The sequence below is a fragment of the Thunnus thynnus genome, chromosome 24 (genome assembly GCF_963924715.1).
Source record: "Thunnus thynnus chromosome 24, fThuThy2.1, whole genome shotgun sequence".
Lineage (NCBI taxonomy): Eukaryota > Metazoa > Chordata > Actinopteri > Scombriformes > Scombridae > Thunnus > Thunnus thynnus.
Window position 1 is genome coordinate 3,982,275 of NC_089540.1, and position 24,520 is coordinate 4,006,794.

Below are 24,520 nucleotides of genomic sequence, written 5' to 3' on the forward strand. Positions count from 1 at the left end.
CTGGTTCAATAATTCAGCATCCGTTTCCTGAAATGCTGTTTGGCATGTTTTTAATTAGGCTATTTGTTTTCCGGTAACGTTTGCATTGACAATCCAAAGTAGATGCTATTTTGTACATTTTTAATCGTTTTATCCCCCTGCCAAGCAATTATAAACCCAGACAACTGCCTGTCCAATTAGATAGGACAGGAAACGGATAATAAAATTGTCCAGTGTTGAAGATACATGTTGAAATAATGGTCAATTTTTCAATGAGAGTGCAGATTTAAACAAGAGCCAACCAAGGTTGAAGGTCTTTAAACAACAATCATATGCCCATACATTTATTTAAAGGGTTATTATTGCTGCAAATGTTCATCCTGTCCATTATAGACTTGAGGAAACCCCTTCCTAAAGTGGTTCCAGTTTAAGTGATGGGGGACAAAACCCACTATCCTCATCCTGTGTAAAAATGAATTCAGGCAAAGCTAATACAAGACTTAAGCAGTCTGAATTAGGCTTCATCTTTTTAGTATAAATTCTCTCTTTCACTCTTTGTATGAGGTGACCTGGCCTGGGAGTTTTGAGGCACCGACCATGAACAGCAACGTCCCTGTGGTTGAAACTAGTTCCTCATCTCTTGTTCACTCACCCATAAAGGCGTAAAACTGGCCAAAGGATATTTGGAATACTTATGGTAGCCTCATATTAAAGTCCCCCTCCACTGGAAAATGTGTTTAGCTTTATTCACTTGCATGTTTGAGCTTCACTGTGCAGAATCTGCATCCGTGCTCATCCTAAATCTCACTTTCTGTGACATCTCAAATTTGGAGCGGGTCCAGTTAGCAACTTACACAAGTGTGATGTAGAGACCTTCAACACTGAAAATGAACTTTTCAGTGAAGTCGGAGACATCTCATGTCTCGCTGTTAAAACTTTTGAAAACATTTGCATATTAGTAATTTCTGAATTTTTCAGCGAGGGAGAAAAGACAGATGTAATTTAAAGATTAGAAGTAGATAATTGAACTTTTTGGTGGAAAAAACACAGCAGACATACATAATTATTCAGGGCAGACATGTCTTCAAACACGTCTGGAGGCGATCTTTAACTTCACCTGAACTGAACAATGCACTGATGCACAATAGGAGGGGTCTATGGCGAGGAGGATTGATTAAAAGCGATTAAAAGCTTTAATAGTGTTTATTTAAAAAAAAATCCAATAAAGATGTCCTAAACAGGGTCAGTCCATCAACCTACTGATATCACCTGTGAAACCTCCCCTGCAGTTAAGTGGGACGTGCGTTTATTTTTGCCCAGATGCCATCAGATCAGTGAGGCATGACGGTCGCACTGTGCGGCAGCTACCTCCTCGCGCGCTCTCTCTGCCGGGTCCGATTGGCTGCTATCTCTGCCCATCAGGCTGCTGCTGATTGGACGGCTCCTCTCCTCCGCCGGCTGCAGCGAGACGCCGCCGAGCAGAGGAGGCATCCGCGCGGCGTGGAGCGGACGGAGCCCCCGCGTGCAGGAGAAGCTGAGCCAGCTGGACACGGAGAAAAACACGGGTAGGTGTTTGGGGGAAGAAAAAAAAGCAGAAAAATGAGAAAATGTTGCGTTTCTCCGGTGTGTGGTGTCCCTGCACGTTTTCCAGGCACTAATTGTTCGCCGCAGGCGCTCTCCAGCTACCGGACGGACGCTGTTTTTGGAAGTAAAATTGATGTTTGCCAAGTCCTCTCGCTGTTTTGTTTAGGGATACGCTGTTTGACCCTGGCAGTTAATTGTGTCCTCTACTGTGGCAAAGAAGGCGTATTAAAAAAACAATGTAGAATACAGTAATAACGCAGGAATTTTAAACTTGCTATTGAAGGCTTACTTTGAATACATTTTAGTTTGCCTCTTCCTCTGTGTAGCAGATAGTTAGAGGTGTTTGGAGCTGCTGCTGTATTGTGTGATGTTAGACTGCTCAGTAGGTTAGTCTGGAATCACTGATAGACTTAACATGTCGTTTTAAGTGCCTGCCATCATTTAAATAACAAGTAGGCTCGCTTGTGTCTGGCTTATTGGCATTTATATGTGTGTATGTGTGTGTGTGTGGGAGAAAAAAGGAGAGCAAGCCAGAGACTGAATAAATCCAGATAAGTAGATGAGTGCATTGTGCATTTCATAATGCTGTGCACTTTATAGCCTAATATCAAGTGCTGTGATTTATCTGGCTGCTAATCCATGTCACTTAACACGAACTGGTAAAAATCCTTCAGCCCTCTGTTTCATTGCAGAAAAGGGATGAGTGTCACCATGCTGTGATTTATCACTCTGTCAGATACTGCAACACTACTCCCAACGAGGTGGAAGGGACAGTAAAAATGGAAAGCGGGGGGATATAACCCCTCTGTGGCAAGCCGCTCAATGGGATTTTACCTTGTAGTCAAGGGGTCATAACAACAATTCACGGCCACTGTCTCTGCGTGCTGTGAACAGTACTCCTAAGCCTCTAAAAATCCATTTCCAGAGATTTATTTTGACAGTTGCTTTGAAACACGAATGCCACGGATCTCAAAACGCATCTCCCTCCTACAGGACTGATCCTCTTTTTTGGAATTACACTGCTCCTTCAAGTTGTTACATCAATACTTCTTCACACTGTTTCTTGCCGTGGAGTAATACCGGAGAAGACAAGCCCATCTCTTTTGTGTACACGGTGGCTTTCAACCTTTACAACGCTGCCCATGTCGTTAATAGCTCCAACCCTGCCAAATTTTCTCATTTAAGCCTGTGTGCTGGCACCAGACCAGATACTGCTATTGTATGAGTGAGGTGGGGATGTGGAGGGGGGTTAGGGGGGGATGTTCCATTTAATTTCAGAAATGTCCCGCAGTCCCCCATTCATCTCCTTTGACAAGAAATACAGTGGTTTAATCTCAATTAGGCAATGACATCAAAATGGGTACCTCACACACATGAATGATTTCAGATGACAGTGATGAACATGTCGGGGGTCTAGTTTGGTGAACTGAAGGCGATCGAGGAACTGATTTCGTATTTGTACAAAAGCAAAAAAGATGTTAATTAATCATAGCTTGCTTGACTTCCTCTTATAATGTCCATGCCTCTCCTCTCCTGGCAAACTGGGCCTGCCGGGAGAGGAGCATCGGTTTTGATGAGTAGAAGTAATTTTCTACTTCTGCTCCACGAAATATTCAGATTGAACTATTTCCACAATTAATAATGTTTGGATCACTGCGAAGTAGGGCTGGGCACAAAATATGATCATGATCATTTTTTTCCATATTGATCAATATCGATATTTATCACGATATATATATATATAATTTGATTAATCATTTGAATTACTGTCACATCAAATTCCTTTGGTAGGGCAGCAAACATCTCAAATGTTTGTAGAGGTTCAACCAAGACAAAAAAAGTAAACAAGTGGATCACAAGATAAAATAGATTTAAAAAGACATTAATTATCTACTTGTTTTACATCTTAAATGTTAGGGTTATGGCCAGGGTTAGGGTTAGGGTTAGGTTGAAGTCTGAGTAAAAAGTGCAAAATTGTAATTAAGTCATTATGCTACATCTTTTATATATTGTATATATATATATATATATATATATATATATATATATGTATAGCATATAATCTTCTGTAACCTCCTCATTTATCTTATTGACTACATTATTTTCTTGTATAATTCATGTATAGATTTGCTAGTGTTCTTAATGAAATGAGACTAGTGTCAGTGGGTAACTAGCTTTTCATTGCTACTCTGTTTACTAGCTTCGAGCTTAGCCTAGCTTAGCAGTTAGTTCACAGTCAAAGCAGCCTCGTAAAATGATGGCATGTCCGTGAGTTAGAGCAGCTTTTTTCGGCTAACTTTACTTTAGATGTGATTTGCGCTCCAGATAGTCGTAGCCCTGCTAATGATAGCACTAGCGTAGCCTTGTTGGCGGCGGTAGGAAATGGGCGTGTACTTTGACGTGCAAGCCAAAATCTGCAGACTGACTGGCTGTTGTCGTATTTATTTCTGCCATGTGATCTATCCATACTGAATTAAAAATGTCCAAAGTTTATCATCGTTATCGACATCATTTTTTTTTGCAATCACTTATCGAGATTATTTTATCGCCCGGCCCTACTGCTAACTTCATAATGTCCCCTCATACCGCAGCTGTTCGTCTCTTCAAAAATGATTATGATAATGATTATGGATCAATAAGTTACTGCTGCAACACTTGAAAGAGCCCCTCAGAAATTTCTATCCGCTGATGCTTGTAAGTTCCCCCAAAAATCAATGATTCTCACCAAGTGAAAGCCCTCTATGTGAAAAGCCGTTTCAATAATAAATCATTATTAAACACTGGGTTATCTGACTCTTATCAAGGCCTTTTATATCTTTAAGTAGGCTGTTTACATCTGCTGTGTTGTAAACTACATCTTATTGACATCCTGTGAGAGGAATCAAGCCCCTGGGTGTGCATCTAATAGGCCTGGTTTTAACTCATTTAACCCTCGGGTTGAGGTTTTATATGTCAAGGTATCCTTCCTGTCAGAGTTATCGGGCAAATGTGACAGAGAATTGATCATTTGAAATGTCCTACACTAAATAATTTTATGCTTTTCTGATTTGTAGCACAGAACAAAAAATTGAACTTTTTTGGGGGGGTTGAAATTAATCCTCAAAAAGCCCTTAGGCAAGAACAGATTCTCTTAATTACATCATATTTTTGTACTGGAAATGATTGGAATTCGATTTATGGTGCGACGCTGCGCTCCAAGATGAGATAAACTATATATGACATTGATGAATGGCGTTTGTAAAGAGCGCAGTAAACCATTTTATTAAATTGCTCACAATTTCAATGCACTTTTGACGCTGCTTTTCTTGTCAACACAATTTAAAGGGAAAATCTGTCAGTTGGTGGGTTGCTGTTTGTTACCACGTGCAGTGGCATTTTTTGGTGCCCTCAGGGAGCATATTTCTTTCATGTGTACAGCTTGGCTTGTCAAATGTCACAGTTGTTTTGTAAGAGTGTCCTTTGGAAACTGCTGTTTTATTAAGACCTTTAGTTTATGTCGAAATTTTCTTTTTCTTTCATTGCAGTTGTTTAATTTTATGTGGTTGGTAAACCTGCTCTGCTGCTCACCTCCAGTATTTAATGTCAGTCTCAGTTTTTTTTGTGGTAACATTCAACTGTCATACAGGAAGGAATCTATCATAGAGGAGGAAGAGATACCAATTTCTTCACCAAGGATAGGGGCACGACCGCAATCATAGATACGCCCAAATGTTCATGGACACAGTTGGCCAGCAAGCTTTGTCTGTATGACCACCTGTGATTGACATCATCCAGTTCAAGAACATGGCCATTGTAGGAAATATCTAAAATCATGGAAAGAGAAATAAATTATAATACTTCCTCTTTATACTGAGCATCCCAGAATGACAACTTTCAATATTCAAGGCTGCTGTGTCGGTTAAGTGACAGGTTGACAGAAAAAAAATGATAATAGAGGGAAATGTGTTACCTGCTGATATCCTGTAGTGCCGGTAACATGTAAGCCAATATGTACATACAGCATGTCACTAATATGTTCCTGTACCAGTGTCACCAAGATTAGAATGATAGTTTGATAGTTTTCTGTTTTTATAGTTGCACATAACGAATATGCAAAGTTCGGTTGCATGAACAACCCTGGCTCATAAACAGCCTATCATATCCCTTGATAATGAAGCACGCTAACAGTGACACTTATAGTGTCATTTAATAGGTGTGTTGTTGGTTTTAGAGCCCGACCAATACTGGATTTTTTGGGGACGATACTGATATTAGGGAGTAAAAAAATTGAGATATACATATAGCTATAAACAAAAACACAAATAGAACAAAAAATATATATATTGTATATTAAACTTGAATTAAGAAAAAAGATCAAATATACATAAAATGCTGCCTACATAACTTCAAAAAATAAATGTTAGCACATATCAAAAAAACATATACGCTGATACGGATATATCTGTGATAGGCCAATATAGGGCAGTATTAATCAATAAAATGGGCTGACCGATATACGGTCTGGCTCTAGTTCACTGACACCATCGACATGTGACACAATAACAGAGTGGAGTGAGAATATGAGTGCTGACGTTAGGAAATTGTTGATTTTAAAAAAGGACAGGTCGGTTGGCTTACCTGTGTGCCCTGATAAATAAAGTGGTTAAAATCAAAATAAGGTGGTTAAATTCAACCCTTTTTCTACTGGTCTTTATTAAAAATAGGTAATTAAAAATGATCAATAATTATCAATATCGACTGGAAAACATTTTATCATGATACATTTTTCAGCTATATATTGCCCAGTCCTATTAAAATGTGTTCGATACATGTAGGGACAAACTATTAATAATTCTTATATCGAAATCGCAATTTGAAAGAGTGCAATATATCAAAATGCAAGAGGCATAATTATACCTTATAACTAGTAATGTTAACCAGCTATAATGACAACTGTCACTAGTCAATTTTCTCACCTGTACTTATTTCTGTAATTTGGAAAACAAACAAAAAAGAAACTCTTTAAATGCTGCTGTCTGTGAATTTATACTTAGTTAAAGATGAATTTGTGGAAGAACAAACACCATTCTGTATATTCTTGATGTATGAAAACAATAAGGAGTGGGCTGTGTCATTTTGCTGTTCATAAAAGACCAACAGAGTGGTGAATCTCTTCTCTGACATAAACCATCTAAGTGATCACTTCACCTCAGTTTCAGACAGGTAGCTAGCATGTAGCTAGGTGGCTGTTTAGTACAGATGACACTCCACAGCTACAGAGTGTGTACATGTCGGAATTTCTTAGTTAAACATCATATCATCATTTTTAGGTTATGACCATAAGAGTTCTGAGTTAAGACCGGGACTCGTTGTAAAGTAGCTCATCCAGTCAGTTTGTGAAGCTAGCATTAGCTTAAAGGACCAGTGTGTAGGATTTAGCGGCATCTAGTGCTAAGGTTGCGGATTGCAACCAAATGAATACCCCTTCCCTCCCCCTCCCCTTCAAAACGTGTAGGAGAAACTACAGTGGCAATGTTTAGTTTGTCCATTCTGGGCTACTGTAGAAACATGGCTGCCTCTGTGGGAGAGGACTCACTCCCTATGTAGATATAAAAGGCTCATTCTAAGGCAACAAAAACACAAGAGTTCTTATTTTCAGGTGATTATAGACTCATTAAAACATACTTATGAATATTATATTCCATTTCGCCCGAGTCCGCTCTGTTGATGCCACTAAATCTTACATACTGGTCCTTTAAGAAGCTACAGTAAAAAGTCTGATATCAAAAACAGATGCACTTTTTGTCAATATTACCATACATAAGGGGCCTACTATGCAGCTGTTATCAGTAATTATACTGCCACTTTTTACTGAGGAATGTCAAGTATACCTCTAATATGAAATATTAATAAATATGAGCTAAAGCGGTCATTCTATAAAAAAAAAGAAAAGTTTACTTTAAAGATTACTTCTCTCTGACTGACTGGTTTAAAAAAAGAGCCATGTGAAGATCTCAACAACTGCATTATCAGAAATAAGAAAAGTCTTTTTTAATGTAGACCACTCTTACAGGCCTGTATTTTAATTTATAAAAAATAATTGCAATTCAAATCACAATCACAATATCGTTCAGAAAAATCAAATAAATTCAGGCCTAGGTACTTTAGTTCTATGTAAATAAATGATCAGTGCTTCAACAGGGGGGCTTTAAAGGAGACGCATCTTTGAACGTGCCTCCAGGGCGCGCTAGAGGATGTTGTTGACCCTGCACTCTGACCTCCACTTGAGCAGGGCAGGAGAAAAAAAAGAGAATTGTCCTCAGGGGATCAGTAAAGTATCGCATTATTGTTATTCAGTTGAACTTCTTTTTTGAATAATTAACGATCAAATTGTTTAATTTAATCTCAACACGAGGAAGCAAAACAGAGGAGGAGATCACTGCCCAGTCGCCCTTTTTCATGCAGAATTAATGGTTTCCGTGTAACAACTCGTAATTTACAATGCATTAGATATTTTTTTATGACTGTCTGGTTACACTGCAATTACTGATAGCAGGGGGGCTGTAAGTTACAAAGCTGTCATCTTTTATAAGGTCTTGAGTTTTTTTTTTGTGCTGCTGTGGTTGGACTATTTCAAGGGATTCTTTTCTTTCTCTGAGGGCGTTCACTGGTTTCACACTGATGTGCTCTGACCTATGTGCTCTCTCTCTCTCTCTCTCTCTCTCTCTCTCTCTCTCTCTCTCCGCGGAGAGGGCTTTGGAAAGCAACACAAGCGGCTATGTGTTTCATCCGCCGAGCGTAGAGCATTGCGATCATGTCTGTGACTGTCATCCAAAGTTTATTGGATCATCTGATAATCTTGTTGGTCAGTGCTTAGCCACGCATGTCCCCAGTTCTGCATAGGACTCTGTAGGCACAGATGATAGATTCAAGTCCAACAACACCATACTGTGATCATACTGATTTTTTTTTTTACCCACCAGTCCTTTCAACAACATGGCGCATGAATAAATGAATAAACAATCTGGTTGTTTGCTGTTATAGGCTGTGTATATTTACTGGCTTTGACATTATAAAACATGGATGCCACAGTGATGCGTACAGTAATAGAAAAAGCCAAGGGGAAACTAAATAACATCCATTTTCTTTGTCTTTGTTTACAAAAATGACAAATGTTATGAAAAGACAAAGTGATAAGCTGTTATTATCCAAAACGCTCAGCCGGCAGATGTCTTACTGTTTTACTGAAGACGGCGAACCAGCACAATGTGAGAAGGCCGACCCAAAATGACAGTCGTGTCCTCATCGCTGGTGCGTTTCAGATTGATGAGGTATGTTACCTCCCGCTGCAGCCAGGTCTGATAAAACAGCCGGGTGATTACATTCTTCGATTACGCCGGAGGAGTCTTGGTTAAGTGCTGAATTGCATTTTATTCCCTTTCGTGCAAAGCTCTGAGGTCATGTAGTTCATTTTTATGACGGTAGTGGTATCACACAGCTGGTTAGAAGGAGGGAGGTTGTGCACGGTGGCTTCGCGCCGCTCCCCCGCATCCCCGTTATCTTATATTCTACCAGCTGCGGTCGCATGTTGGCTGCCGTCGCCCCTTTCCATTTTCCACACTCGCGAGGCTCTGTGCAAAGCCTGCTGAGCCCTCTTCGCCACCACACTTGGCAAGGGATGAGTGCGGAGCCGAGTCTCCCTAGCCCTGGGTTTTTTTTAATAGGGCTCTGATGATAGGACTACGCCGGGTTTGCCAAAGCTGGCCGGTGTGCGACCGTTGATGTCTCCCAGTACCCCCTCGGTCAAGTAGATGATTGGATTTTCATCGGAGTGGTCAAATAACAGAGGCGCAGAGGGAGGAGCGCCCTATCTGCATTCTCCTTGTGTTACTATACGGCCTGTTTGGCCTTCAAGAGCTCTGAATTTAACGATAGAAGAGGATCATAACACGAGGAAGCTTTTGTTTGTGTCAGGGCATTCCACCTTATCTCTGCCGCCGTATGGATACCTTGTCACTCTAATTTTGAGCTTCTGAATTGAAAGTTTATATAGTCCGTTATGTGGAGTATATTCAGAAGCCCTGTGGCTTATGAAGTGCATTCAGAATACATGCTCCAATAAGAGAGTAAGGATGTTTTTCTTAAAAGCAGACTTAGAAGACATGTTGGACAGTAGTATTGTGCCTCCACAAGGCAAAACGCATTATAATTTTTTTTGTCTGGTCCCCCCCCCCCCCCACCCCTCCACCGCCCCTCCCTCACTCTAATCCTCTTTATGGAAGCCCAACATGGTTCCATACTGATATTTATATGCAGCAGGGTTTAGGGGGGGAAAATGGGATGAGGAGTCAAAGTCATGCTGTTTTTAGTTATTCAGCTAAATTAATTAAATACAAGAGAGTGCAGCTCGCCCCTCACTCACCGCAGACGAACATATTCCATTTTATCTTCAGAGGCTGTATGTATAACATTTTGTACTGCTTTTGGCGTCATTCTTTAGGTGTTATTAATATCTCGCTGTACGCACGGTTGATTTCAATCAACATCTGCTCTCAATGAGCACATATCCCTCTGTAGACCCGACTAACACATTTGAATAGTTGTGTGTTTGACTCCCAGGCCTAATTATAGCGTATGCACTATTATGTGTGCACAGACACCATACAGAACATCATTAATCTTAGCCTAACTAGACGCAGCACCAATTATTTCAGGTACGCTTGATACACTTGATGTCTGTTTAAGCATCTTTATCCGTGGAGGCCTGTATGTAAATTTGACATTTGCTTCTGAAAATGATGTCTACCAAATTGATTTTGAGGGTAGGCAGATTTAATGTAGAGCAATCTTATCCCCATCTGATCCCAGTTGGTCTAGTTAACCGCTTGCAGCTGTAAGAAGGAAAAAAAAAAGAGAGAAAAAAATATTTATGAGACTGACAGACATACTGTAGATATTAAACTGTCTGAGTTGACCTTCTTGACCGAATATATGTTCCGTATCAAACAGTCTAGAGGTTGATCTGGATCCGTACCGCCACGCTCTCCGTTACCGCACGCACACAGCGTGATGATACGCCGAGTAACACCCGACCCCGGTCGAGGCTACAGAGCTCGTATTTTCAAGGCAGCCACGAGGGAGAGATGAGACAAGAGTTGGACTGCAAAGTTTATTCTCCACTTCAGATTTGTACATATGAAGCTGCGGTGCTATTTGAAGCACAAAGCGGCGCTTCACTTTAGTGGAACATCTCATAGAAGTTTAGGAGTAGTCAATATCCAGCGCTGGCTGCTTCGGGGATTAAGAACTTTTTCTTCAGCTTTCTATATTGATGATTGCAGATAGTCTGAATTACTCCCTGAAAAGTTAGAAGTGGTTGAAAAGCAAGTAAAAAAAGTATGTATCGGGACTTGTTTTTCGTTATTGCCACGTTCAAGAAGTTACATTTTCAGTAGGGCTCAATTTTTTTAGTTTTGGTTACTATCTTGATTAATCGATTTATCTTTTGGTCTATAAAATATTGGAAAATAGAGACAAGCATTTACAGTATTACAGTTTCTGAGAGCCCAAGGGGATGTCTTTAAATCATCCAATCACCTGTCCAACACAAGAAGATGTTCAGTTTACTATCACATACTGTAAAACAATGTTGAGAGCCTGCAAACAGTGAATTTTTGCCATTTTTGTCTTGAAAAATAACAAACTATTAATGGATTATCAAAAATAGTTTGCAATAAATATTCTATTGATCAACTATAATTTGCTCATTTTCACCCCTGCTTGTAAATTTGAGTGAAACTGGATAAACAGGAAGTGTTACAAATGACTTTGATTACAGTACAACAGCTTTATTTTAATTTGGATTGCATTATCCATGTAAGCCATAAGAATGAATGAATACACAGGTGCTTGCTGTGTGAAACAAGTGAATATCACAGTAGGAATATCGTATTTTGATGTGGAGAACAAGTTGGTGAAATGTGTAGCCTTGTTGGAGGTCTACGCTGTGTAGTCACAGCAGTATAGGCTGCAAGGTTAATGTGTATTGTATGTAAGTCCATTCTTTCCATTTACGGACTCCTATACGCATTCAATCATTCATGTTAAAAGAGAAGGACATGAGGAAAATCTGGAGGGTTTTCTCAATGTTGTCGCTATGTTCTCAAGAGTTTAGTCTCATTTATTCCTTTGCTTGCCTGGGAATAGCTGTGAGGACGCCTCAAAAGGTCAAATGACACCGAGTAAAGCTGCCTGAATGATGATAGCAGAGGACTTTTATTCAGCACATATTCTCGCTCTTGTTTTTTTTTTTTTACCTAGTTAAGAGTGTTATATCACCAGAGGAAGTCCATGCACTCGGCATATGTCAGGACAGCAAACATAGCTGGCGCATTGTGTCACGGTCACGTACACCACAGAAAGGCCTTGTGGTCGAACTATTGACGAATAAAAACAATATACTATATTGAGAGCACCTGAGCAAGTGTGTCCACTCCATTTTTCTTTCTTATTTATTGTCACAGACATGGTTTATTTGTTGTTTGGCTGTGCTCTCTGTAATGGCAAAGGGGTTAAAAAATAAAACAGTTCTTCCCCTTGACCACCCAAGAAGACACGGGGATAGAGGCCAAACACGTCTGAGGTTTGTTTGCTATAATCATTTCTCGGTGCATGTTTATTCTCAGACATTCAGGGTGTTTGTTTTTTTTTTTTTGTTATTTCTGTACTCCAGGCAAGCAAGACACACTTATCTTCCCAGCCAAAGCCTGTAAATATTTTGTGTATTGATTTGAATACTGTATGTTGCACCCCATTAGCTGCAGTGTCTCGACTGCACACATGCTTCGCAACACGACTGCTATGATCTGAGAATGATAAACGACTCATCTCAGGCTCTAGTTCTAAAGATCCTTTTATCTGCTTAGATTACTTCAGGAATGTCTGTCTTTTGTAGTTGCCTTCACAATGAAAATAATGTAACTGGGCCGGGCTAATGTGTGTTCTGGTGAGATGCACATTGTGTCCTCTCTAATATGTGAACTCCATGCATTTTTCACGATGCGGTTGATTACATTCTCTGGATGATTTTTCATATTTAATCAGCTCCAGGCGCTATGGGTTTTACTTGCACAAGAGTGGTCATTAATATTCAGTGTATGCACATTACAGACATGCATTCACTTGTTGGTTTATGGGCTTTGAGTAGTTTCTATGTGCCGCTCTGGCATGAATTTGAAATAATACATTTATTTGGTGATAATGAGCCGTATTCAAGATTTTTTTGTTAAGCCTTCTATAATAAATATAATTGCGGTGTCTTCATCTTCTGTAATGAGTTTGAATTAGATACAAAGTTCAGCGATTCATCTTCAAATAACTCTGATTTAATCTAATTTTATATTGAAGGTTGACAGAAAAAAGAATGAAAGCTGGAATGATAATGATGATCGTAATTGCACCTGAAAGCAACAAAACAAAGATAGTACAATAACGTGGAACAAAAGCTGTCAGCTGGAAAGAGAATTCTTTCAGTAAATTTGCTTGATTTATGCAGACACCTTTCTTTTTTTAATGTGGATGTTTAGCGACGGGATGTTTGCCACCAGCTCAGCAGGTAATCCTGATATTAAGATCATTTTTCATTCATTCATCACTGTCATCATCCGTCTGGCCGAAGGGAAAAGCAGCGTTGGCTCAATCATGGACATCTGGTGACCTTTTCGGTGAATATCCGCTTTGGGGAAAGTTTGTAGCAGAGTCATTTAATTCTGCTGAGTTATCACTGATGTATCCCAACTGTCGAATCGTTGCTGTACTCCAGCTCCATCGCGTTATAGAGCAAACGCAAAACTTTTATAAAAAGAGACACCTCTTATTACGCAGAGAGAAGACAGGAAAGCGTGTCACTATCATCTGTTCGCTGCTGCCGTGACAGTCTTCCTATTTCACACTGACATATAAACAGACCATATGTAATGAACCAGAGGATGATAGTCCTGCTTTGCGGTTTGAAGGCTCGCAGCTCTGACTCCCCACAGCCTCTCAGATGTGTTTGATGTGCTGTGACGCCTAAAGATGCCATAATAGTCCTGCAGGTTCAAAGCCAAACACACAGCTGTCCCCATGCGTGCCAACTAGAACACATAGAATGATTATTATGGCGCCCGAGCTGCAGCTTACCAGTTATTTTGTTCAACACTGCGGATGAAAAGCTTGGCTGTTAATCCATCATGTTGAATGTATATTTAATAGTTTTTTGATAAAGAGGTGTAGACTAGGGCTGCCCTCTAAACGTCGATGATTAAAACCATCAGTCAACGAGCCTCTAATTCTCACCTCACGTTGTCGGTTAAATCCTTGGCTCGTTGTCAATTGCAACACAGAAAAAGAGCACGGCAGGTTGTAAACTTTTACAAACCTTATGTCATCCCAGTAATATCTAACTGCATTGGGAATAGAGTAGAGCAATGGTAAAGGAAGGCAATGCGACACAGAGCAGAGCAGTCTCAGTCTCCCATACTGAATGCTTGCAAAGTTGTCAAAATTACTCATGAACCAGACATTGGCAACACTTTCTATACTGCTGCTGTCAGCGCTGTCAGGAGCTATGCAGGACAGACCCTCTGCAGTATACTACTACTACTACTACTACTACTACTACTACTACTAATTACTATTAATTTATGACAAGGACGCAGACTTATAACATATGCTGTTTGGAGGAGTTGAGTGAAAAAAGAAAAAATATTTTTTTGGTCCAAACAGTTATCTCAAAGTTGAATTGAGAATGATTAGAGTACAGCCTGGTAAGACCTTCTAGCTTGCCTTTGTGTTTCACGTTATTCCTGTAGGTGTCTGCCCACAGATGGTGTACTTCCAGTCATTCTTCTTCAGTACATAAAATGTCCACAGAGCTAGAAAATTCATCATTAGAAGCATTCATTTGGTTTCTGTAAAAATTTCTTTTTCATTGTGATTATATTAATGATGCCATAGTGCCTACAGTATGTTCATCATCTAACCAATAAGAGGAAGTGAGAATCTCTGCTAGGAAACAACCGCCAAAAAAACGGTCTCACCTGGGTTGTCTGATGGCACTGTGCAATAACCAACAATCTGGCAGGTAGAGTGAGTTTGAGGTGAAACTTTTCTTTGCAGTAGCACTATGCTGGCTCGCCACTCTGTCATTTCATCTCGTATTCTGATAAGTTGACGACAGAAGATTTAATCACATTTTTCTCATGATTGTCAACTTTCATCTGGGACAGTCCAAAATCATACAGCTTGGATGGTAGTTGATATCAAGCAGCAAGTAGAAGTTTAGAATAGAAGTTTGAATGTAAAAAGATGAAAAAGATTACAGCATGAAAGTGAGGTACAAAGGCACGAAGGCTATAACATTTTTATGTATGCATGACCTTTCATCTCCTCAGGTCAAATTGTGAGCACATGCCTTTTATTGGATCGTTAGCACTTATTTTAGTGTTTCCATGATGACGGTTCGCACTCTGTGATGTCGTGCCTGCACACGGTTAAATGATTTAGAGTTATTGCTCACTTCCATCACTGCATCTGTGGCGGTAGGCCTGCCATTTCCTGTGCATTCATCACCATTAAAAGCGCAATCAGTAGTGCTAGAGATCAACTCAGGCTGTAGGAAATGCGCAGCATAGATGGCAGGTAGAGATTCTGCCTGTCCCCCTCCAACCCCCCACCCCCAACCCCCCTCCTTCCGCCCCATCATTTTATATTTTATCGAGCGCTATGATCTATTGAGGGAGAGAGCCGGAGCGGTCTTCAAATAAAAGCAATAACTCTGTGGCTGTGGAGAAGGAAATCAGGAGGCGGGCATGTCCTAGCAAGCCAGACAGCCATCCTTCCCCGACTCAGCTGTGTATATGGACATACGTTTCTTATCCCCCCCGCCCCTCAACCCCATCCTGTTGCTGCCTCTTCACTCAAGTTTATCATCAGCTGCTCCCTGTAGATGGCTTATTGCCTTTTCCACCCTCATCTGTCCGTGTGGCTGAAAAGGCCTCCCAGCAAGAGATTAGCAATCCAATAACTCGTGGAGCATCCACCTCAGCAGCAGGTGCTCCCCAGAGTGAATGCTGATGAGAACAGCCAAGATTCAATAATAACAGACCAGGCAGTATTTGCTAACAGCGAGCAGCCTCCCAGAGGCCTTGACCTGCTGGTGATCCTAACTTGTTGTTAAGTTATAGCAGGTTTCAATGCCATCCTGTATGTATTTCTACATTATTCAGAGGAATTGTGCTCAGCTGGTCTGTAGAGTTTCCAATTTGGCTGGGATTGTTGTCTGGGGTATACATTACTGAGCCATATAACCAGCCCTATTACTGACCACAATTAAAGTAAGTAAAAAGTATTTTAGCATATTGTAGAAGTCATTATATGAATCCAGATATTTACTGACTGAAATGCTGTGAATTAACATTTTCCATCTCAATTTGGAAAAATAACCAGAATTCATTTGTGTTGCTTTGCATTATGTCATGCTTAAATCTTTCATATGTGAATACAGAACATTTTTACCAATGAACTTGCTTGATGATAACTGATTATCAAGCAATTACATCAAATGATAATTAATTAGTGATAGACAACTTAAATGTTAGACCCATTACACCCAGCTTTGCAGTACAATGAAATCTAAATCCCATGATTGATTCCAACCATGCTCCTGATTTTGGCCCTAACATTTCTCCATGTTGTTGAATAATCCAAAGCTGGACACCCTAAACAGGATTAGACTGATTCCAAATTTAGACTTTGAGCAAAAATGCTGTGAATTCACTGATCTCCTCCCTAAGGGTTCAATACTAGGCCCAATCTACAATCTACTCTGTTATGCAGATGATACCCAACTTTACATTCATCTAAAGGCCCAGACACAAAAGCATTTGAAAAAGGGACATGGGCAAAATAAGTCCACACCGGTCTGACAAATGAATTAGCGCTGTTGACCTACAGCAAACTGTCTTGACAGTGCTTACATTTGAAGGAACAGAAACCTGAGTCTAAAATGGAGGGAGCTATCGTAGCTTTTTTGCTATGTTGCACCATCCAGGTTTTTTTAACCTCCTCTGTTGCAATATAAATGGCTCCACAAAGAGGCATGGTTTTAAGGCAGTATAAACTGGCTTAAATATGAAAATAAATACTTAACTGAACCTATGTCCTGTTAGCTACCAAGATACCTCTGAGACCTTTTTCCCCTCTTCATTAACTCATACTATACAATCACTATTGCTCACTGAAGCCTTAGAGAACATCACACACACAATCCTGAGAACAAAATATCAAGGGGGAGTAAACGTAGTACAGAGAACGCAGAAAGAAGATCTGAGGACTATTATGACAGACTAGCGCTAGCATGCCTCTGACCTACTAGCTACTATAGTTTTTTCCTCTCTCTTTATTTAACTCTCCAGTTCATATAAGCTGCAGTAGTCACCAGCTATCCTTGTGAGTATTCCGTCTGCTAAATAGGCAGTGCTACAGGCTTAGTGACAAAGACGCACAGATGAATTTTGTTTTGCATTTTCCTGTGTGACCAGCCTTTAAAACCCAACTCATGCAGTGCATCTCAGCTGAAACAAGGCCATCTAAGTGATTACTATTTGCGGTTCCTCCTTAATTTCAGCCAAGTATTAAGGGGCTTTTGCACTCAAGGATCTTCATCTATGGAACTCCCTGTCTGAACGCCATAACTATTTCTATGCAAAAGCCTTTTCCATTTTATTGACTTTTTTTTTTATTGTTAACTTTGTCATTCATTATGTTCTGTATTTTACGGTTCTGTTAGTTTCTTGTCTTACCTCATTCTCTGGCCTCATAGTTAACTATAACCTGCTATTTTATGGAGCATCACAACCTTTTACTGCGGCATTTTGTTGCTTATTAGTAAAACCCATGGATGTGTGGAAGAACTTCTAGAACTGTCTTCACTTTGAAATACAAACAGAAAACCTTTTCATATGAAGCCTTGATAAAAAGTCAGGTGATGTAGTGTGGACTTAGATAAACTGAACAGTTAATCAGGCATTACACAGAGAAAATGAGGACAGTGTTAAGCCTTTAACTTACGCAATGTGGACTCAGTAAATAAGCCATTTTGCTAAATCAATGAGTGATCACCAGTGAGTAATCAGTGAGTTTGTCTACTAGGCATAAAAAGTTATAGGAGCCTATAACATGACCATATTATCTGCAGAACCACAGCTGTGGCTAACTCTTAATTTATTATACCTGCTTCTGATATCAAGCTTCCAACAAAAGACTGCACAAAGACAAACTCAGCACAAAACAAACTGGGGGTGTGTATTTTCTTTTTATGGGGAACACAAAAGGACTTAAATGCCCTATAGCATCACTGCAAGTCTTCTCCCTTGTCCATAAATCCCCTCTGGCTTTCCGCTGCAGGGTGTGCAGTGAATTTATGTGCTCTGCTTGTGTTATCTGTAGTTTGTGTTTTCTTCAATTTCACGGGGGCTTGTGTTTCATGATAAAGAGTCAGTTGGAGTCAGTTCCTCAAGGCCACCTAAACGCGATAGGCTACTGTAGTGCTGCTGTTATGCGTAAATCACAGGCAGTATATCATCTTTGATGCAGAAAGGCTGCTTTTCATACGCTGATTTCAGGGGTCAACAGGGATTATTTTTAAGATGGAAATATAAAAATGCCACCTTTCTGGGTGTTTTTTTTTTTTTTTACAATGATTGACAGTCACACACAATTGAAGTTGGATTTCTCCTTTTCTTCTTCACAGCAGCAACTCAGTCACTTGTCATCAGATTCACAGAAAGAGGCTATCTGAGTTTGTGTTTCCCCAGGTGCTGCAAAAATCATTCGAAGTATCTATTTTTGATAACTGTTTGCTGTCTAAATATCTAAGAGGGAATGAAAAAGAGAGACAGAAGGAGAGGCAGAAAAAAAAGAGAGATGGTGATAAAAGGATTGTCTTCATTATGCTGTTGGATGTTTGCCATCTTCAATGTGGAAAAGGGCACGCACAGGCTGCTGATCGTGAGGCACAGGTGCAATAAAGGATCTTCACTAATTGAGTGAAGTACAGGAGCCCAGAAGGGACAGACCAGGTGCACAGATACTAGTCAGGGTTAGCTGGGGTCCACAACAAACGAAGAAAATCTTCCCCTCCACTGTTCTCCTGTAATTGCGGTTAGCCTAATCTGTCCCCCCGGCTTCCTGTCTGTTGGAAAAAAAAAAAAAGAAAGAAAAAATATGCGGAGCACTGAGCAGTCATCTGGCATGAGTCTCAGCAGAGATCGCTACGGCGGCTTGGCATTCACCAGGCTTGCAAGATGAGGAACAAATGAAACTGAATTACCAGGCTGAGAGATTAATGGAGAAAAATGAAAAAGGATGGATAGGACCGTACGGAGTGTTACAGGTGTTCGGAGAGCAAAGACGGATGCCAAGCTAATCCAGCAAATGATAGACCCATGTCATAAGAAAATAGGCTGTTGAAAAGTAGCGTGATATTAATTGCAACAGGCATCCCCCTTCTCCTTCATCTACAACCTGTGAAAGCATGTCTAATAGAAGAGTTCACATTTCATTTTTCTGTCATTATAGCACAAATAAATATCTGCTAAAGCTAGAAAGGAGAAGACAGTTTCAACAGCTGCTCAGTCAAAGTGTTTGATTTGATCTTTTTCATATCTACTTCAGCTTTGTTTTAGTGAAGATGAACAGTTATTATGCATTGAGATGTCGACATGTACTATATAACCTCCCTGCATATCATTATTTTCCCTACTAAGTTGGTCTCTAGGTCATTATTAATGAGTGATTTCTCTGCAGATTATATCTTGGCCTTTTATTTTCCATGCAGGCAAATGAAAAGACAGCTTTGTCTTCCATGGGATTAATGCAGAATTGAACATCATAGAGAAGATTCAGTCTTATTGACCATCGTGAATTATGAGCACAATAGTCCTGACTGTCTGAGGCGTGAGGTTGAAAATGTCAGAAATACTGTAGATATTGCAGTAATCAAAAGTAGGATTAGATGCTTTTCGCTGGTATTACTACAATTTACTGTGTCGTATTTCACAACGCATTTGCATCCAAATATATATCACAAACTTGTTATCAGCTGCTCCAGCTTGTCAGTCTGTGTATCAAGACTCCTGACGATGAATGAATAAATGCTTACAGAAGCTTTTCCACAGCGAGGCATCCCCTCTCTGCGTGCTTTTGGATTATAGATTGGGCCTTTAATAATCAATGACACTGTGGTTGTCGGAACAGATTAGTGGCATAATCTCCAGTGTGTGCTTTTATAATACACTATAACACTGTAACTCTCAGAAGCAATAAAAAGCTCCAGCTTAGTGCGGCTGCAGCTAATGTTTGTCACCATATTGGTTTCCATCAAGCAGCATTGTTGAGTTCCTTCCTAACCCCTCGGTGTCAGAACGGCTCGCTTTGAGGATTTCATTGGAGGTTATTTTTGAAGTGACATTTTTTGGAAGAACTTGACATTTTGATCAAATTGATAAGAAAGATCATTTGACAGTCGAGTTCTCAAATAAGGCTGGAAAAAAGGCTGCGGCTCAGACATCAAACTCAAAGCGAAACAAATGCAAACATCATTTTAACTCCGTAACACGACGCCTGCCCTCTATTTCTCCACACATTTTGTGAGGCAGGAGGTCACCATCTGTTGTAATCACGCCAGAGCAATGCCTTCCCAATTTACATTCATCCGTGCTCATTGAGGTGTGGGACGCTGGCATGCAAACGCCATTATTCTCACTCCGGCTGCTGGCTGATTTCCCAGCACCGTCGGCTGATAGAGGTGAGCGGACGACAGCCCCCGATGGAAGAGAAGCCGCGCTCCGCGGGCCACAAGTGCTACACGGTAATTATGAAAAACGGACAGCAATCAAACCTGGACATAAATCTTCAGAGCGCACGCTATGTGACAACACGGTTTCTATTTAGCGAATTGATGGGAAAGCGCTCTTTCATGTGAAAAGCTCTCAGTGTGAGAGGGATTGTGAGTGGATTGACAACCTCAGACTCAGGATTTAGAGTCTTGAGGTTCACACAAAGAATCTTTAGGGGGGTTTTTGGGGGGATGAAGCTAGTTTGAAAATAAAGTTTGAAGTTAGCTGCTTGACCGGCGGAAGTCTCTGCATGCTCTGCCCATAGAGCATGTACAGTGTGCATCCATCTGGCCACTCACGCCAGATTTAAAAACTGACTGATCGAAATGAGTGATTTCTCTGCAGTTGATATTTTGTGCTTTTATTTTCCATGCAGGCAAATGAAAGGACAGCTTCGTCTTTCATGGGATTAATGCAGAATTGCACATCATAGGGAAGACATTTGGTTCAGTCTTATTGATCATTGTGAATCATGAGCACAGTAGTCCTCTCTGTCTGAGGCGTGAGGTTGAAAATGTCAGTAATACCGTAGATATTGTTGACAGCTTGGCCAGCGGAAGTCTCCGCATGCTCCGCCTATAGAGCGTGTACAGTGTGCATCCATCTGGCCAGTGAGGGGAAGTCCACTGACACCAGATTTAAAAACTCAGCATTGTATGAAGTCATTTGGCGAGGGCTTGAACGCAACAGATGTTCATTTATATGTTCCACACTGCAGGTTTAAATCAAAAGCAGCATTTTAGGATTGAAAGGTTAACTGTTATTCTCCTGTTAGGACATAGTGAAAGAGACAAAATCAAACTGAGCCATGTGATCTCACTCACTCCTCAATGAAGTCTTTGTCCACATTTCCTTATTTGGCTGCATGTGTTGATCTGTTACTAGTATTAATGCTGGTGCTGCTTAACGTGACTTTTACTTTTATATTTGTTAGCATACTGTTAAATGATAGTTGTTCTCCAGCAGGGAGAAGGAATTAGTGTGTGACTGGTATTCTAGTTTACATGTGGTTTATACTGGAGACATAACAAGCTCTCTCCAGATGGAGGCTCATATGTTGAGCAGTCTAGTGGTTACAAATACATTAGATAGGAAGGAAGCATCTGAAATGCAAGGTGTACATTTAAAAGTAGAGTTTTTATTCAGGTGGATGGTGTTACTAATAATTGTGGAGTTGTTTCCTCTGATAGCCAGTGTAACCTTTACTTAAGGTGGACCTGTACTATTATTCAGGGCATCAGAACCGCTCGTCAGTTTGAAAACACCCCCCAAAAACAGAAGTGAAAATAGTGGAATTACAATATGGAGAATCACAATATTATATATGACAATATTAGGTAGATAGATGAAAGTATATGAAGAATATGGATGCTGGAGGATATGAAGCAGTAAAAACAAGCAGGACCTGAACCACACAACCTCCTCTATAGCACAAAGACCTGGAGAAAAAGGGACAGACCACACACACACACACACACACACACACACACACACACACAAGAAACAGACTCAAGGACACCGCTCACACAGATGGAAAGAGCCAACTACTGAGGACAAAGATCCAGATCCAAAACGCTTGGAATGAAGCACGGCCAGCCACAGGGAGAGAGAGGTCCCAGAACGGGGGAATGGTCCAGCAAAGAAAAGCCTCAGTACTGAAAAGAGGATAGCAAGGGAGAGAGAGAGAGGGAAAAAGAGAGAGAGAGAGAAGCACACAGCTTGGACCCTCATTTGCTCATGGCTGCTGGACAACAAACAAAGAGATGGTCAGAGAGATCGAGTGTGTTTCAGAAAGTTTCTAACATTCCCGTCGGCAGGAAAGACATGGATTTTAATTACTACGGTTCAATAGACACATCTAGACTGAGACCGACCTGCCAGAAGGATAATGGTAACAGGTACGGGGGTCTGAGTAATCGAAGAAAACGCAACTAATTGAAAGTTAAGGTGAAAAGACAGTCTGACTCAACAGAGTCAGATTGTCTGATGTCAGCAGGGAGATTATTCCAGAGAAAGAGGGCACGATAAGAAAAGCCCCTGCAGCCCGCCAGACTCCTTTTATCTCTGGGAACAGACGGGAGGCCTGCATTCTTAGAGAGGAGAGCACAGGAAGGAATATAAGGTTGAAGGGGCATGTTATACATGTAGCATCAGCTGTTTTCTTTTGTTTCGCTATAGTTAGCCCACTCTTAGGTCATGTCAACCTGTCTGCCATAACAAGTCCAGAGAATGTAAACACATCTGTGACTAAAGCTGGACAATATATCTCATTTATTTGATGAATTTGAATTCTCGTTTATACACGATGTGGGAAATGTGACAATTGAGTAATTATAATATACACAAAAGTATATTTCGTGTCAAAAAAGTAACACAGATGACTCTGCAAAGTGATCTGAGCTCTCGGTTTGTGCTGACGAGGCATGATATCTGGTTACAAAAGCTTTTTCCAGATTCTACTCTATTTTATGCATAATGATGATAGTCTGCAGGTGGTGCAGCTCTTTTATTATTCTTGCTGTCTAAAAGATATATGATGTTTCAATCCTGCAGGCAAACAAAAAATTGTGAATCAATCCCAAGGCTGAAAAAAAGTGTTTTATTTTTTGGCCATATCGCCCAGCCCTACCAGTGACCAGGAATACATCATCATTAGTGGACAGCTGCATGTTGGGAAGAAGATCGTTTAACAGTTGGCAAACTGAGAATGTGAAAGAAAAGAATGATTGATTTTCAAATTCCGCTGCAGGAGCTTACCATTATTATAGTCTTGTGATTCTGATCAATCAGAAACTGGTATCAGTTTAACCCATCCCTAATAGTGTGTGCATGTTTTGCCAGGATTAAATGAAAGATGTGGCACATCAGCAACCACAGAAACAGTTACCATACTTCAACCTGCCCTGTCACTACACATACGTGGAGAAAAAGTCAACATCCAATCTGCCGTCTGCAGTTTAAAAGTCTAAACAGATTTCACTCCCCGGTCAGACTGAAGCAGATTCATTTACAGTCATGCATCATCGGATGTAATGATATTTCTGTCAGTGTAAAGCTAAATGACAGGGTGCTGTAGTGAGTGAGCGTTCCGTTCGTTCGCGAGGACTCAAAAGTTTCATTTTGTCGCCAGTCTGAACGTTGTGTTTTCAGGTTAACTGGCCACACAGGCCGAGTCTCAGGGGGACAGCTTGTTTGTTTTTCTCTGTTGTATAAGAGCAGTGGAGCTCAAATCCTGTTGTGTCACAGGCTTTTCACATAACTCACACTTTGTAAAAAATCCTCTCTGCCGCAGTGGAAACATAACCTTGGAAATCATTTGAACCAGGTAGTATTTGCTGCATATGTTACATTGTGTGATTCTAATCGCTCATCAGTCCACCAAAGAACTGAGTCTGGTACAATCATACACACACACACACAATTACAGTTCAAGTTCTCATAAAAAAGCTCATACTGTACATGGGTGTGTGGAATTAAATCCATTTGTGGTAGTTTAATGAAATTCAAGCATTTCAACCTAATTATGAATGAAGAACTGTGAACACAAGGGTAGGATATCATTAAAAGAACAGTAGGGTGTAAGTGGAAATTACAGAACACCCCCATTCTCTCATTTCTTTTTGAAAAGTGAATGTCAGTGGAACTTTGTTAGCAAAGGGGAAGGTGGTCATTAGAATTCCGCTCGCAGCACCTCTAATTTATTCCCAAAGTGGTGTCGTTCAGTTATGGATCCGTTCCATATTTAGGTGGCAAGATTTCCATTGCAGAATGTCATTTAGAACAATGGCGTGTCTAATACGAGACACTTAGCCGGGTGTCTTTTGTCTTTGACTCACAAGTGAGAGATTAACACCAGCATAGCGTCACCTGCTGGCATTCAAAGCCTGGAACTAAATCTAGATCATTGGAATAAAATGAAGACATCCAAGTCCAAGTAAGTAAATCCACATGCCTCAGCTTTAAACACCTCGCCTTGACAACGCCGCTTGGTCTTCATTTTCTGTATCCTCAAGTAAAACATTGAGACAACAACACTTGTC

At 40.5% G+C, this 24,520-nt stretch overlaps 1 protein-coding gene across 1 annotated transcript in view; it reads left to right on the top strand.

Annotated features, from left to right (window-relative positions):
• The first annotated feature begins 1,330 nt into the window (after positions 1-1,330).
• LOC137177193 (beta-1,3-galactosyltransferase 1-like) overlaps positions 1,331-24,520 on the top strand; it is a 104,133-nt gene continuing 80,943 nt past the window's right edge. Inside the window, exon 1 of the mRNA XM_067583349.1 lies at positions 1,331-1,544. The gene's annotated coding sequence lies outside the window, so the exon portion shown is untranslated. The remainder of the gene's footprint in view (positions 1,545-24,520) is intronic.